At 39.0% G+C, this 16,044-nt stretch overlaps 1 protein-coding gene and 1 long non-coding RNA gene across 3 annotated transcripts in view; one reads left to right on the top strand and one right to left on the bottom strand.

Annotated features, from left to right (window-relative positions):
- CHRM2 (cholinergic receptor muscarinic 2) overlaps positions 1-16,044 on the bottom strand; it is a 107,393-nt gene that overhangs the window by 65,230 nt on the left and 26,119 nt on the right. The window lies entirely within an intron of this gene.
- The window catches only part of LOC308065194, a 52,477-nt gene that overhangs the window by 21,818 nt on the left and 14,615 nt on the right, over positions 1-16,044 (top strand). The window contains exon 1 of the long non-coding RNA XR_013928705.1: positions 1-16,044. This exon is cut by the window's left edge and continues 21,818 nt beyond it; it is cut by the window's right edge and continues 13,030 nt beyond it. This is a non-coding gene — a long non-coding RNA (uncharacterized lncRNA).

Below are 16,044 nucleotides of genomic sequence, written 5' to 3'. Positions count from 1 at the left end.
CCCCCATACTTTTATATTTTAAGATTCAGTTCTTTGCTGACAAAACACCTGAAAACATATTCATCTGGTCATTACATTCAAATATATGCCTATTTTGGAAGGGCTGTCAGGAGAATTAGGAGTTCAAAGCAATCCTTCACAGCAGAAGAAAAACTGTAAAATCCAGAAATTGTCTGTATGGATACACTAATAGAGTGCATGGAACAACTACACTACAAAATTAAGTCTGTATGGCTTTGAAACATGGAACTCACTTGTTGTGGAGTATGCAGAAGGCGGCATTTTGTAGGCTTTAGTAATTCTGCAATATTTTATATTACAGCGATTTCATGTTGCGATAACCTAAAACCACATGGAGAAAAAGCAGTCTGAAATCTTAGCACTGAGGCAAGCTTCAGCTAATTCAAAAGAAGGGATAGATAAAAATGGAACTACACAAACTATTGACCCAATTTAAATGGCTTTTTTTAAAAAAAAAAATCTGTACATTTCAAAAGGGAGAAAATGACTCATTCATTGGTGTGGTTTGTTTTTTTTTTTGCCTGGCATCAGAAAAAAAAAAAAAAGTTAGAAATCCAGCTCCACTGCCTGAAATCTTGCTTGGATGGATTTATTTTAAAATTAATATGTGACCAAAATAAAAACCTTAAATGGAATGTAGTAATTTGAAATCTAGTTTCTCTGTTGGGGAAAAAAGTTTGTTTGACACATCAGAGAGTTTTATACATACATAAATATAATTGTAGTTGATAAACAGTACAAATGCAACTACAGCATGTCTTAGTTTTATAAAATAACATGAATTAGAAAAAGAAGTACACCCCCCCCCCCCAAAAATAACCAAGACTTCTTCCCTCTCCAGAAGGTAAGTTTTCACACTAAACATCTCAGAGGCACAGAGAACATTAAGTTAGAAAGGGGGACTAAGATCATTGACAGCAGTATCTTAGTAGGACATTGATTATCTGCTTATTTCTGAAAATAATTTATGTGTGGAGCTTTAACGTTCAGGGAATTAAGCTGTGTGGAGCTGAGCTGGAACTAACTGTTGGTTCAGTACCTGGTATAAAGGAAATTTTCTTGGGAACTTTGAATCCTCCTCTAGTGGCACCATTAACTATGTGAAATTAGGTGTGGCAATTTTGAGCATACCTTTATTTGTTAGAAAAAACCCTAATACACAGAAGTAGCTTGCTCTGTATCTTACAACTAAGACAGAGTATTAGCTAATATTGTGCTGAGGGTTACGATATGTTCCAGGCTCATGGTCCCAGATGATAGACATTTTATTTTTCAAAAACAGAGGTTACTAAAATGCTTGCCACAGTGCAAATGCATAAAAACTTCTTCACAGACACACCTTGCGGTGTTGGTAAAACTCCTGCTGAAAGCAACAAATCAGCTCCCAATAACTTCCACAACCTAGTCTCAACAAGGTGGCAAGGTAGAAGAACAAGCTCAGTCTCTTCTTTCAAGTACCAAGGGAGAGATGCACATCCTGCATACCACCAGAAATCTCTGTCTCCTTGACAATATCCTATGCAGGCACTCAAACCTATCTGAAGATAGAGTAACTTCAGCTGACCATCCTCATTTTCTGCCTAGAAGCCAGTTCCCACTCAGCATCTAAGAAGTTAGGCAGGACAAGCCTTCCCTAGAAACCATATTAGTCACCTAAAAGGGTGCCCCTTCATCTTAATATCTAGCCAAAAGTAGCTCCTTACAGATGCTTGCAAAGAGCATCCTTATAAACCATATTTCAGTCCTAACAAAACAGTTTGCTATGCCCTTTGAGTAGGCAAGCACAGAGATCTTTAAGGCCAGAGTCTGTTGGAGGCAGAGCAGTTATCTTCTCCACTTCTATCAAAATCCATTGTTTTCTGAAGGAGACCTTCAGATGCCACTAGAGACAGTCCATTAGCAACAACAGCCCTGTTGTATCTTCACTCTGTGTAGCTTCAAGCAGTCATGCTATCATCTGTGCCCTGACCCAATCCAAGGCCTTTTGAGGGTGTACGGGACAAATGGGAGCATATGGACCACAGAGCTCAAGTCTCTTATCTCACCCAAAATACTGCTGTGCAAAACACCATGATGGACATTGTGGTCTGTTGGCAGCTGAGTTGCCATTATTACCCACTGTCTGTTGGGCTACAATGATCAGCAGGGCTCTGTCACTAGGGTATTCTGGCCACCATTCCTTGCTCTTCATCATAAGCCTTATATCAAGGGCTGTGGGAAGGTGCCCTTTTCCAGTTGAAACAAATCTTCACTGGGATTTCATGCTGGAAAGAGAAGACAACATGCAAAACAGAATTCAAATGTGATTTTCCTTCTCCTTCAGTGGGATGCTGTTTGTGTGATTTTACTGTTCTGAAAATTATATACCTTACCAAAACTATTTATCTAGGGTCTCTCTACAGTAAAGGATAACACAGAGATGCCTCTAGATGGGAATTCATCCTCTCTTTCTTAGCATCACCGTACGATGGAACTAATTGCTACCAGGGGATGTTCCTGTACTATAGAGAAACCCTATCCAGACCTTGCAAACTGGAAGACAAACTTGCAAGTAGACTGAAACCTAACTGGAAGGAATCCCACCTCCAGTACTAAACTGGAGTATCTTACTGGACTGAGCAGATTTCATTTGTGGAGCTTCCCACTACAAAGAGGAGACAACATCACAACTGTGCTATGAAAGTTTTGGTGCTTACTAAATCGTAAAGCTATTATTCATTTTCTTTGACATTAGCAAGGCCTCTTAGAGTACAGATTTCTTTGGCTATTGTTATGTAAAATGTCAATCCTCTAGCCTGTGATTAGAAAGCTTTCAAGCTAAAGGTATTATTTCCTTCTTTCCGTTATGTGTGTGAGACAGAACTCACAGTTGGTGGAAATGAGATGGAAGGGAATTCTGGGAACAAAACAGAGTAATAATGGCATTTTTTTACCCTCACTCAAAAGATAAGTAGTAACCACAAAAGCAAAACTGTGGAAGTATCAAATAGGTTTCTACTCCATGTTTGCTGGCTTACAAAGATTTCTATGCCACTTCTGTTCAGTGCACAAGTAAAAAGATAATCTGAGTGTCTACAAGCCCTGCAAACCCAGCCTCATGCCTAAAACCTCCTATAATAAAAGTGCAGTGAGTAAGACATAGCTGACAATTTTGCTGACGGTGCATACATCAGAACAGAACACAGCTTGTTCTTTCAGATTGCAATAGCTCTGCATTGCTAACAATAGAAAATCTTAGTTTGGTCAGTAAATGAAGCAGAAATATTCAAGGACACATACATAATGTGGACCAAGAAATGTTTTTTACACACTTTAAACTGAGAGTGCATTAACTGTGCAGACTTGTGCTCTGCTGTTCGTTCATGGCATTGGTAATGGTATTGCTCCACCACAGGCCATCGAAAGCACCTGCTAAGGATTGCCCATAATGAAGATCTTTGATGCAGAGGAGCAAGAAAGCTTCTCCTGTACATCTTCAAGGAGGCAGCAAGCGGTATAAGCATGAGTGCTCTGATGTTAGCTCAGGCTGGGAATTTAGTGCAGGATTTCTTCTGTCACCTAGCCATGAAAGAAACAACCTGTGTCACAGATGCTGTAATAAGGAGCAGGAAGGAACACGCATGATGGTCATGGTTTCTACTCTCTACACTAGAAAACACAGCAATGAGATGGCTACATCCTTCAAGCAGCTATAGAAAGAAAGGGATAATCCAACTTGTGAATAGGTTCTGTTCCTATTTAAAACTGGCTTTCATCTTACTGAAGTCCTTGAAAAGAGTGTTAATTTCCTTATCCAATAAAATAATATTGAACAACAAACAGAACTTTAATCTCAGCAGCTCCAGCTGGAAGAAGAAGCCATTACTGAGAACTCATCTTTATTTATGGTTTTGGTTGTTCGGTGGTTCATTTTTTTTCTTGAAAATGACAATAATGATCCAGTAAGGAAAAAAAAGTCTCTATGAATCAGATGCAAAATCCTGTACTGCCGGATCCTGTAATTTTAACATGAGTCATATGTTTGTTCCTTTTGGTTTTTTTCCCCCTAAAACTCCAGTTCTGTGAATTAGGTAATGATAGTATCTAGTATTTTGAAAGAAGGTAAGTTTCCAGTCCTCATTCTGCTCTATCAAAATATTCTGACATCTGGAATAAATTGAGAACAATCAAAATGTTTTATTTTAAAAGATGCTTGGTGAAGGGCAGTCAGCATTGACCTGGGGAGATCCCCAGGGCTGAGTCGAGGCTGAGTCCATATCTGATGTTTGTAGAAAGGAATAGCAAAGGAGCCATCTAATGTTAGATGAAACCTTAACACTGTGTAAAGGTTCCTGTGTTGCTCTCTAGTGTCCTATACATGAAGTAGCTGATGCTTCTAGTGAGGAAAGAGCTACCCTTACTGTGGTGATGGTGGCATAATTTAAAATCTGTACTCTGTTGACTTAGATGCTAGAAGGTAAGATTTCCTTCACTTGCCTCTACTCCTTTTTCTTTCCATGTGTGTATGATGAAAAGGTGGAAGGGAGAAAGCAAATCCTAATGTGTATTAAGGTGCACTATGCTGAACAGATTTAGAAGCATTACCCTTGCCATATTAAACTGGATTAGTCTGATGGATCGGTTTTGCAATTGGTTCTACCCAGTTTTATCTGGACCAGCTTCAAACACTTGCTACATTGTTTATCCAGCCATACCAGAATGGAAAGGATAGATTTATAACCCTTATAAAATCAGCAGGTTGAAAAGAGCAACTTGATTAGCCAGTTTGCAGTACGCCTTACACTGTGCAAACTAAACGCACCAGCTGGAACTACTTAGCCTGCTAACAAATACCCATATGCCAAGAAATTTCATAAACAATGAAAATGGTCATTTTTTTCCCTTGAGTTCAAAATGTAATCTACTTTTTAAGTATGTTTGCATTTTTAAGAGATTTGTAATGAGACAGAGAGCAACTGGAGTTAAAGCTACAGCTATAACACGTGAATAAGCAGCTGTCATGGTGCATTGTAATTCAGCACCAATCACAGTCTAAAAATAAAAGCCATAAATAAGGGGGAAAGGCCTTAAACCCATAAAAGTTAGCAGAGTTTTTTAAAGGAACCTGAGGGAGTAGGAATACATTTCCTTCTTCAGAGGGCAAGGGAAAAACAGTGACAATGATTACACCCTACTATCTCCCGGCATGTCTAGACAGATGGGTACAGACAGATCTGAGCCCCTCTGCCTCGGCAGGGTCCCGCTTTGCTCCAGGAGTTGTTTGAGGATGATAAAAGATACATTACTGGGTGAATATAATTTTCAAAAACATCAGGGATCTGCTTGAGCACAACCCACTCACACAGCTAGAATTTAACACACTACACCAAAAAGGACTTTTGAATAAGGGGGAGCATTCACTTGTTCCCGATGAAATGCATTTTGCTTAGTAACAATGATCTGGTGATCCCCGGCCACTTTGGAATCCAAAAAGTTTCTTTTATGACATTAGGTGAGGAGCAAATAAATGACACCCATGCACTCCCATGTACTTTCTTGCTGTCGGTCTCCTGCTGGCAAGTGGCACTACTGCAGGTTGCTTTGGAGTGGGCTGCTACCCCGCGTCAGCTCAGCAGTATGCTAGCAGGGCACTTGAGGGTGAGTAGTACACAGTCCACTCTCCCTGGTTATCAGCTCCCCCCTCTTCCCAGTCATTATCATCAGCTTTATGGGCTCCTCAGTAAAAGGATTAAAAAAATGGCCACTCTGCTGTGGGTCCCATATGGATTTGTGAGACATGGAATAGCCCTAGTGAAACAGAGAGCAAGAGAGCTTGTAATTCCATGGAACTCACGGCCATGTTACAATCAATACTTTATAATTTGTTGTTCATTTATTGTTCATTGTTGTTTAAATATATTTTTCATCTCCAAAAGTCATTTTTTTGCCCAAATAATTCTTTCTCTCTCTTTCTTTCTTTTCATTGGTTTGGGTTTTGGGTGTTTGTTTTTGGTTTTTTTTGGATGGTTGGTTGGTTGTTTTTTTTTTGTTGTTTTGTTTTTTCCTAAGGACAATAGAAAAGCCTTATGGGAAGCAAAAAAGGTCTGTGAAAATTCCATCACTTTTACAGTGCTCATCAGTGGCAGCCCAGATATATTTAAATTACAGTGCAGTGCAGCATGCATAAGGATACATCCTGCTTTATCGAGTTTTTGCTCACATCTATTGTCTTGCAGCCTCCTACTCAACCCTTAAACAGAAATACCATATAGTAAACACAAAACGTAAATAAGTGCAGTAGGCAGTGGGCTAAGATTTACCACTAAAAATTCCTGAATGCAAAAGTATCTGCAATGGTTTTCATTGTCAGCCTCCTTGAAGAGCCTAACTGCTCTCAGGTGCAACAAGTGAGTGACCCAACAGCACCAAGGTCTTTTACCTGAGCAGCTGTCTTCTGCTTCAAGGTGATTCCACTTTTCCAGTATGACAAGACTTGCCTTTACCCAAGTGAACAACAGAGGACTTAACATTGAATTATACTAATGCATAACAATACTTAAGGTCGTGCAGAAGACATGATCCTCTGTAGGTATGTCTACACTTCCAGGTGAAAAGAGGGCTCAAAAGCAGATGCAAGGATGTCATTCCCCATGACCTCAGACCTAAAAGCTTTCCATCCACACCAGTATTTATAGCTCAAATGTTCACACTATACACGGAAAAGGATGTATGTCACATACCTGCTGCTGCTGTGGGAGTGTAACATGCTCTGCCCCACCATAGCCTGGTCTGTCTATATCACTTAAACAAGGGTTTGGGTTCACGCAGAGGCTGGCAATGGGCTCAGGCTCTCCTCTCAGAAAAATCGTAGAATAACCTACATCCAGAGCTGTTAACACCCCTGCAGGCAATCACTGTGGATGGAATGCAGGTAAGGGTTTGAGAATGGGCTCATACCCATAGATTTTTGATAGTGTAGGCATACCTTTTCAGAACATGCCTCATTGCTTTGCTTTAGATAGCTATCTACTTAGTGTTTTAACTGCTTCACCAAGGACATCATCTGCCCATTCAGCCTCTCACTTTGACAATGAATGGAAATTTACAGCATTCACAGAAAGATGTAACAAAATCCGCTGCAGAAGAAAGTACATATATGTGCATGCACACGCACACACTTTGTAACAACCTGGAAATCTCCTTAGCTGTGTGTCAGTATAGATAGTGCTTTAGTCCCCGACAGAGAGATGGTTTGCTCCTGCTTGTCACTTGTGGAAGGTTTTTGGTTTTCTCCACGGGTAATATCCTCCAAAGTGAGCATAAACAGTGCAGTCAGAAGAGCTCCAAAGGCAGACAGGGAAAACAGCCTGGTAGCTGAGAAGAGTTTATTGGCTTCCGCTGCTCATGAACAGCTCAACAGCATGGAGTCCTCCAGGTTGGTGTATCTCTATAATCTTGACCCACCTGGAGATCCATGGTGTCGAACCATGAACTTATGATGACAGTACTGCCTCCAGTGGGTGGGGGAGCTCCTCTTCATCCTCAGTGCGTCGAACAGTCCAGGAATTGTGAATCCTCTACCATCTCTTCTATGACAGGCAAGCTTTTTTAGTTTCTTTTACTACACCTTTTCCACCATTGTACAGTTTAATACACATGGACAAGAGGCGACGCATGGTTTTCATTTCAGCATTTGGTAAGTGGCAGTTACTCTACATTTTCCATACTCACTAGCTCCTGTATTGATTAGAATATCAAGGTGGGGGCCCTCAGCAGGAATTACAAAATCTTTGATTTCTTTCACGTCCTAACCATCTCTGAATAAGTTTGTTGGGTGAGTGCTTTGTTTTGCAGGGATGGTGAAGGAAGTGATAATTTGTTATGAAAGGTATAATTGGTTGACTGAGAAAGTTTTGTGAAAGAAGGAGGTTTCTCAGTGTTTCTCAAAGATGGTCAGATTCTGGATTGTCTTTCTACCTGCTAAACAAGAGTCTTTCCAACCCCAAATCACATGCTTATGTCCAAAGAAGATTAGAGTCTATGGCAGACTGATGATGATCTTCCAATATCATTTCTTACCGTTGCCAAATACGCAAGTACAATGCCATAAACTGTCCTTTCCTTCCACTTACTCTATACTTCACTTTTGTGTCCCTAATGAGACCTTTCTTACAAGCTATGGCTATTATTTTCAAGCTTTCTGGCTTGCCCATTTTCTCTCCTATGGTTTGATTTTGATGTATAAATAACAAATGGTCAGCATGATGGCTATAGAAGCTTTATGAAAAAGTATTAGGAAATCTTCTTCCTGTGAAGGTTTAGATAAATTAATTTCACTTAAAGACCAAATTTCAGCTGACTGCTTGACATTAATTAGCTTAGCTTTACAAAACCCCTGCAAGGTATTATATGAATTTTACAACACACTATGCATTTTACAGGTGAATATGCTGAGGTCCACAGGAAGACTAAATGCCACATTACTATTTTATGCAAACAGCTGACCAATGTGTTGATTAAATTGTGTGGTGATACACTCTTGGCAAGAGTGTTAAGCTGGCTTCACTGGGGAGTGATAGCAGGACATTTTTAACAAATAGGCATCTATTTTGGAACTCACCTCTCCTACTGATTCGCAACCTGTGTTTCTTAATTTTTCAATGCCTGTGCAAAGGCATTCTGTTTAAGCTGTTGGTTTTTTTTTTTTCTTTTTTCTTTTCTTTTCTTTTTTTTTCTTTGTTTTTTTAAATGAGTGAAATATAATGCAAAAGAAGGGGAAAAAAATCACCCCAAGGGGTAATTGCTAGAGACTTCATGCCTCACAGATATTTTCTGAGGTTATGGATACATGAGTGTACAGGAAAACCTTGAGAGGTAGACTTAGGATAAATTGTGCAGCTGTACACAAACAAGTCAACTGCACACAGAAAAGCAGCCACTAGAAAGCCTTGACACCTGTAAGTTGCAGGTAGGGTAGTCACTATTTTTTCTGTGTCCTGAATCATCTTTTTTTTTTTTTTTTTTTTTTGGGGGGGGGGGGGAAGAAGGAGTAATTTATTCATTACTGATATATAATGACAACATATGACAGCATTTCCTGGTGGGTAGAGAAGACTTCTCATGCATGCTCCACCAACCCCACTAATGAACAGGGAAGAAACAAACACAACTGGCTCACTTTATAAAAGCTTGGATAACTCAGGAAGCTTAAGAGGAAACCTACACACACTTAGGTTCCTGTTCAACAGCATAGTAAAAGTTACTCTCTAATCCTCTTTTTCTCTAGAACTATAGAAAAAGATGCTACATTACCATAACAGGAAAGCAGGATCTAATATTTACTATTGCTATATATAATGCATATTTCTAAAAATATATAAATAGCTGCCAGTGACAATTTAGTTTTTAAAACTACACTGCATCAAGAAAGTACTGCTTAAAGCAAAGAAATTATTGCTGCATCTTGCAATGCATTCCTATAAAGTTGCCTCACATAGATGTCTTTAAAATATTTGATTTGAAGAAATTTCTGGTTTCTGCAATGGATGTATTTGGTGTTTGTTTCCTTCTGCAATGTATTGCAATTAATATTTGCACAGACGTAAAATACATGAGCTAAAGCTGAGGGGTTTTAGGCATGTGTATCTGTTCTTTGCTGCTTACTCATAATCTGAAATTACAGGGCTGTTAGTGCCATTAACTTTAGTTGCAGCAGAGATGCTCATGATATCACAGCAGGGACAAACAATTAATATAAGCAGAAAGGACAAATGAACTCTTATTCTTTGTTTTCACGCACTTGCCAATAGTCATTTCAAGCAAATATATGCATAGTAATTCAAATTATGTTGATGACATATATTCAGTTTATATAGTGAATAGTACATTACTTCCTCAGTTGCTGTGCAGAAATGTATGGGATTCCTGCTTACTAACACATTATTCTTCAAATAGCCCAGCTGGAGTATATGGACTGCTGTTGAGTAAACCCATAGAAACATGTGAGTCTGATGAGAAGAACAGCTCTTCTTAGAATGAAAAAATGTGGCAGAATCTAACTGCAAAGAAAAAATAAATAAAAGACACAGTATCTGGTACATGGAGTAAAGTACAACACTGTGTGTTTCTGAACGTTTCCTACAAGGCATCAGGAGCCCTTTGATCACTTTACTGTGTAATGGCACCGCAGATTTATTGTTCTCTCATTTCTAACAAGCATGAATCTGAACAGGGTTTTACTAAAGCAATTGGTATGAGAAAATCTTTAAAGAATGGGGATAGGGAGCTGCCATAAAGTACTAGGGAAGGTAAAAGACGGATTAAATTTGTAGTCCCACCTTTCAATGCTCTTTTCATTTTTGCTTACCTCACCTGCCTTCTCCACTGCTCCTGTTGGACTGTAAACCTACACTTCAAATATGCTGCAGTCATGACTGACAGCAAGATACCATAGTACTGTGGAATGGTAATTGATGTTGCATTCGGTTTCTTTACCTTATGATATTATCACTATAACAGTAAATTCCAGTGCACCAGCAGAGAAAGTTTCTTAAGAACTTCCTGACTGTCAACAACAGAGTATACTGATAAATGTACTGATAAAAAGCTTGAAATGTTCTTTCTTGGGAATGGGATACAGAAAATGTTTAGATTTTGTTTTGGCTTGTGGCAAACGTCCTAGCTGTGGATCTGTTTCAAGATTTCTTTAACATGCTTAATTATACATAATAACTGCTGGATGACTGATCACTGTCCATCTCCAGTATTAAGCAGAATTTGCTTCTATGGAGAAGGGAACAAAGCTCTTCTGCAAATCTCACAAGATAACCTAGTTTCTTTGATTTTCTTTCTCCTCAGGAGGCAAAGAGGAGTTTTAAGAGAGTCTATTCCTTCCAAAACACATGAATTCTGTTAGTGGTTTTGGTTTGGGTTCAGATTTATTGTTATAATGTTGCAAAATAATATTGTCTGCAAAATACTAGGCTCAGCTGTACGTTATTGCAAAGTCTTTCAGTGATTGATTTGAAGTTATATGAAAGACATTCCTAAAAGTAGATTTTCCTTTATTTCTTACTCTTTCCTTTAAACAGTTCTGGTTTTGGGTCATTCTCTTTTAACATTACAAGGGCTGGATAAAACGGCCTCCAGAGACCACTGGTATCACCAGCAGTTAATTACCAGCAATTGCGCTTGACTCGGATCTCAAATGATAATGAGCTGGATTAAATGAGATAGAGAACTGCTACCCTAATGTGACTTAGGTAATTAAATTCCAATATTTAAAATTCTACCTGGCATTGCAATGGGATACCATACTCTATTTTCTATCCTTTGGTAACATGTAATTCTGCTAAATACTCTGAACCAGTTGGCATGTTTCAGACCAGGAGTGTACTGAATATGATGCAGTGGAGAGTTTTCAGTATACTCAAGTCCAATTAATTGGTAATATATTTTATTACTCCCTTAAAGTGATAGATAACATGAAAATGTAAACCATTTCCAGTAGCATCTGACTAAACATAATGGAGGATCTAACATGATTTTTGGAAGTGTTGAGCTCTAACAGCTCCAACTGAAGGCTCTGAAAGCAAGAGATTCTCAAAATCTCAGAAAAACAACTTCATAGGCTTCCCTAAAACGCTACTGAAGACTTTCCTGTAATGATTGCTACTAACATGAGAGAATGCAGCACAGAAAAGATGAAAGCTCTGGTTAGATAGTAATTTTTATAATCACCACAGAAGTGAAAGATCCTGGGTGGAAGTTATGCATATAAGATGAAAGTCCTGCCAAGTCAACGCTTTTCCTGTGTAGTTACTAGTCAAAGGGACATGTCAGAGAAATTAGTATTTGTTTACAATTTCTACCAGGGTGGAATCTTGGCTGAGTAAAGAATTTCCACTAATTTCTGTGGATAATTTGATCAAGACAGGTACGGGTTTTTTTAAAAAAAATCCCTTATCTCTTAGGAGCTCAGGTTGGGTGTCTTTGCTGGTTCATTTTGATTTGAAATAAGATGTTGTCTAATACTACATATCCACAAAGGCATAAGATAAGGTTTTGTGATGACAGAAGAGAAAGAAGATCTACTTTGACCTCAGTGGAAACAAGATTTCTCCTGTGACAGCTGCTTGTGACCTGAGATTTCTACCTAATGGGGAAAGCCAGGCAGATTTTTTTTGATGTGAACTGTACACTGTGTACTATTGAACTAATGAATAGTTGCTGATGGATATTCTATCTAGAGGGCATTTCACTCTGCTGAGTCATATACTTTTTGCAGTATGTCAAAAATGAAATGATTCTTCTAAGGGCCAGCATTTTTCTGAAGACAAATAAAGACCAACACACAGCTGAAATCTTTTTAAGGGACAACACAATCCATTTCAGACATGATTTTGACATGATCCAATATCTTAACAACTGACCATGCAAAATGCCTGTCCCCAAAAACTGCCACATGCCGTCTTCCTTCAGACGGTTACAACAGATGCTGAAATGATGAATGGTTTACTACAATTGCTTTAATTGTCTTATAAAACCAAGCAACTATCTGGCAACACTGTGGCTGAAACCAAGAGAAAAGTGAGGTCTGAAATAATTTCATCTACGCTGGGATGTGTAATTAAAGACAACATCATTGTGAAACAATTTGCTCATTGGATGTATCCATAAAAGGAGAGAAGAGAATCTGGGTCCTGAGGAGTTTTGCACAGAGCAGTATTCTAAAACATTAGTTATCCATAGGAAAATCAGAGGCTTCAGGCACTGGACGAATCTGTTTGCTAAATAAGAGTCTACCTGTCTGCACCTGTGACAATCCTACCCCAGCCCATGGTGGTCATTTCCCTTAGGGACTTCAATCAGTCAGCTCTTTGAAAAAAATCCTCCTACCAGCTGTATCATTACATATTGAAAAACAAATATCCTGCTGGGGGTTGGCTACAAAAAATTGTCTGGATTGATGAGTTTATCTTCTCCTGTGAGAAATATGGGATGTTTAATCTTAATCAATTAGGACAAGGAATAGCCTGGTACTCCTGGTATTTTCAAGAGAAGAGAGCTTATCTTCCATATTCAGATTTTTAACTCATTGCCAGCTTGCTTCTCAATGTGCTAATCTTTTGCTTAATGCCAGAGTCCAAGTCATCTATGTATGGGAAAATCTCAAGCACAGCACAAGCCGTTTTGTGCGCTAAAAGGCTGAACTTCTAATTGAGGATAGCCACATGGTATTTTAACAAACTATAATCCATCCATTGCACTCTCAAAAACTTTGGCTTGACAGAAGTAGTTATTTTTCATAGTGCTGTTATAGGAATAGTGTGTTTCATAACGCTTTTTTAGGTAGGATGTCAATCTTCACATGCAGAGGACAGTTTTTCACAGGAACATAGTGGTGACCTCAGAACAACCATAGTTTTTGCAAGAGTCCTGACCTACTAAGATTTTAGCTTTACCTTTTGTAGAAATAAATGATCTTGTCTTGTTACAGCAAGTGGCTTTATTAGTAAAATTTTTATTAATGGCTTTGGAGTTTTGTTTCTTATGCTATTTTTGACACTTGTTTCCTTGTTTGTTTAACTGGGTAAATAGTCATGCTGCCAGAAAGAAAGTGGTGACAGTAAGGGGAAGGTAAGAGAGCACATCTCATTCTCTGGTGTCACAGCCTTGTGATTCTGCTGTAATGCCAGCCTCAAGAAATCAGGTTAATTTTCAGGGAGACGTGTTACTTTCCCAGTGTCTGAAAGCTCCTAATTTCTGTAAGTCTGCTACACATCATTCATGACAAATAGCAAAGAGAAAGAACACTTATTAAAGCACAAAGAACAATCTAAGGGGCAGCAGTCCTACCCAGTAAAAGTCATACACTGCATTACTACAGAATGCATTAAATGAAAAATGGATATGTAGAGTACAATGATACTGACCAAACTAAACAGAAAATTAAACGTTTCTCTAATGGGAAAGTTGCACTTTCAAAACAGAGATATCTCCAGCAGGATGCTCTCATTTAGAAATGGTCTTATTTGGAGGCTTAATTGGAAATCCAACTTTGATTTGGTATGTTTTTCTTTTGGTTTTCCTAGTTTGTAATAATTTTGTCTAAATTATATATATATATATATATATATATATATATTCCTTCGTAAAAGGAAAAGGCAGGCAGGCAGGCAGATGTCATAGTTAAAAGATAAACTTATTAAATGGAGACAACAAAATTTCATTAAAGGGCTGTGATGTGTTGCAGGAAAAACAAACAAAACAAACAAAAACCCCCAGAAAAATCCAACAACAGAACAAAACCCTGGAAGACGAGCAGTTTCTTACTTTTTGCTTTGAGAAAATGATGATTGTTCTTCCTACCAGTCAAAACATTGTTTTTGAAGAACTGATTTTACCCAGTTAAATGGATGGAGACCTGGTTTCCTCTCTGACTGCTGCAGCTCCCAAGAAATACGGTATTTTTGGAACAGGCTGCTGTGCATATCAGAGGTAACTGGGTAGAACAGGCTGGTAGAGTACAGGATATCACTGAGAAATGCAGAACACAACTCAGCTCAGTGTGCACCAACACAAAAACCAGAGCAGATGTTCATTGCTTCTGCCACTGTCATGTTAATTCCTATAAGAACTGTATTGCACAGTTAGTTAAGCAGCACCATGAATATTTTGCATCTTGTTAGAAAGCAAGTAACGGACAGCAAGAAACCTCATGGTAATATCCTATAACAAGAGACTTTTTAAACGTATTTTAATTATCCTTACTCTTGTGGGACTTTTTGTTATCCCAGGCTTTAAGTTATTTTCTGGACTTTTCACTTTAATAAACAGCAGGATAACATGTCACACAGAAGCACCATTTACCAGCTGTCTGATGATTTCCCAATGTACCACAAAGCTATTCTCCTCAGTAGAGGGCTCTCTGTAAAACTACATAGGTTCTGTATCACCTATGGACTGCAGTTATCTTGGGAGCTATTTTCCTTCTCCAGTCAAAAGACCAAACTACTTCCTAAATAGTTTGAGGGTAAACTGGATGCTAGCTGCAAGCAGCTGTGGATGACAAAAATGTTTTTATGCAAACATTAGCATTAACAAGGAAAAGTCTCCTGAAGAGCACTACTGAGTGAACAGCAAGCGGTGCTTTAAGATTAATCTTTTTACTTCGCCTAAACCTTCCAGGAGCTTCTTCAGTAAAACTCAGAGAAAATCCATACACATATGCAGAATAAGGAGCTAGGGTTTCTTTGCTTGTTTGTTTGGCTATTTTTTGGTTTAGATCTGCTTATAAATACACAGAAAACATATCTTGCTGTAGAAAACATGAAGATTACAAGCGATAAAAACATAGAGAATAGAGCTGTGTCCTCTTTTCTTTCCAGAGAGGCCTAGGCTTTGAGAAGAATTTCTCTCCCATCTCTACAGCTGAGAAATGCTTCTTTTCACCCCAGGGGACTGTGACCAGGAAGAATTCACCCCCTACCAGCTCTGCTGTGGCACATTCTGAGCAGTCAGGTCATTAATCTAAGCAGGGTAACTTAGAGGTGCTCAGGTGGGTAGAATACACCTGGGCAGCCCAGAGAACCTGGAAATACCCTGGATCAAAAGCTCTGCTAAGGTGATACGGCACAAATGGAGCCAGCACACGTGTGTTCCCACTTCTGTTCCAGGCACTGACCACTCCTCAGGGCTCATATGAAGTGCTTAATGTAGGAGACCTTTGAAGTCCCTCCGGCCTGCAATTGCCAGTCTGTCTAAGTTAGCACTCATTGTATTATTGCAATTGTGGCCGCTGCTGGTAGGCTGTTCTCTGCAGGTGTAAGGGTGGTGGGAGCAGGCAGGAAAAGGGTGTTCATCTGGCATCTGGTGCCCCTGAAATAATTGTCGTTACTGGTAGCTGACGGTGTGACGGAAGACAGATTGCTTTTACCCTCTTCTTGTAGCCAGATATTTCTAAAAGACATACAAATGTAAGTGCTCTGACAGAAGCTGCCGCAGCAGCATGACCTGCTGTTCAGGTGCTGGGGTGAGCCTGCT

This window comes from Falco punctatus (assembly GCF_963210335.1).
Source record: "Falco punctatus genome assembly, chromosome: 6".
Classification (NCBI taxonomy): Eukaryota; Metazoa; Chordata; class Aves; order Falconiformes; family Falconidae; genus Falco; species Falco punctatus.
This window is presented reverse-complemented; position numbering and strand designations above follow the sequence as displayed.